Source organism: Rhincodon typus, chromosome 43 (genome assembly GCF_021869965.1).
Source record: "Rhincodon typus isolate 14 chromosome 43, sRhiTyp1.1, whole genome shotgun sequence".
Lineage (NCBI taxonomy): Eukaryota > Metazoa > Chordata > Chondrichthyes > Orectolobiformes > Rhincodontidae > Rhincodon > Rhincodon typus.
The window spans coordinates 9,969,596-9,970,411 of record NC_063374.1 but is presented as its reverse complement, the minus strand read 5'-3'; the positions used below and the strand labels follow the sequence as shown (position 1 = coordinate 9,970,411).

The following is an 816-nucleotide window of genomic DNA, read 5'->3' as shown; positions in this document are numbered from 1 at the left end:
GGGGGGGGGGGGGGGGGGGGGGGGGGGGGGGGGGGGGGGGGGCACTTCCTCTGGTGCCAGAAGCTATCTTGGTACCTTGCCTGGCGAGGCATTCCTCAAGCTGCGGGCATTGCCATCCATGCACTAGGGCACTCATCTATAAAAGCAAACCTGTCCTCAGTCGCTGCTGGCGAAACTCTTTGTGTTTTGTTTTTGTTTTGGCTGTTGCGTGGAGTTTTTGGTTCTTTGAGCCTGGCCACCATTTTCTTCACAGCTCCAGGGCATTGTAAGGTGATTTGTCACACAGGCTATGACTGACGTCACTCCAGAGTCTCAGTTCCACCTTTGCCCAAATTGAATCTTTTCTCACTCTCTGTCTCAAACAGAGCAGAAGCAAGCCATTCAACCCCTTGAGTCTATCCCGTCACTCTGATCTGTTTGCGGGTTGAATTCCATGTCCCCGTCTGACCGCAACCCCTCACCCCCCACACTCCCCGACAGCCAAAGTCATGTGCAGACCAGACCAGGTAAGGACGGCAGATTTCCTTCTCCATACAGTGAATCAGGTGGGGCTTTTCCAACAGTAACACAATCATCATTAGTGAGACCAGCTTTACATTCCAGATCTATTCATCCAATTTAAATTCCAGCAGCCGCTGTGGTAGGATTTGAAGCCATATTCCCCACAAAAGCCTTAACTGCAGCCTCTGGGTTTTGAGTTGAGTGACAGTGCCACACCCAAGAGTTGGACTTATGTCTTTTCATCAGGATGGCTATTGGTCCGACTGAGATGGTGGTGACAGAGCGGCAGTTTCAGAAAAGCCCAAATGGCTCCCA

General features: G+C 51.8%; 1 protein-coding gene across 1 annotated transcript in view; it reads right to left on the bottom strand.

Moving 5' to 3' along the window:
* Positions 1-816, bottom strand: part of LOC125487663 (E3 ubiquitin-protein ligase pellino homolog 1-like) — a 12,818-nt gene that overhangs the window by 6,613 nt on the left and 5,389 nt on the right. The gene's annotated exons all lie outside the window — the stretch shown is intronic.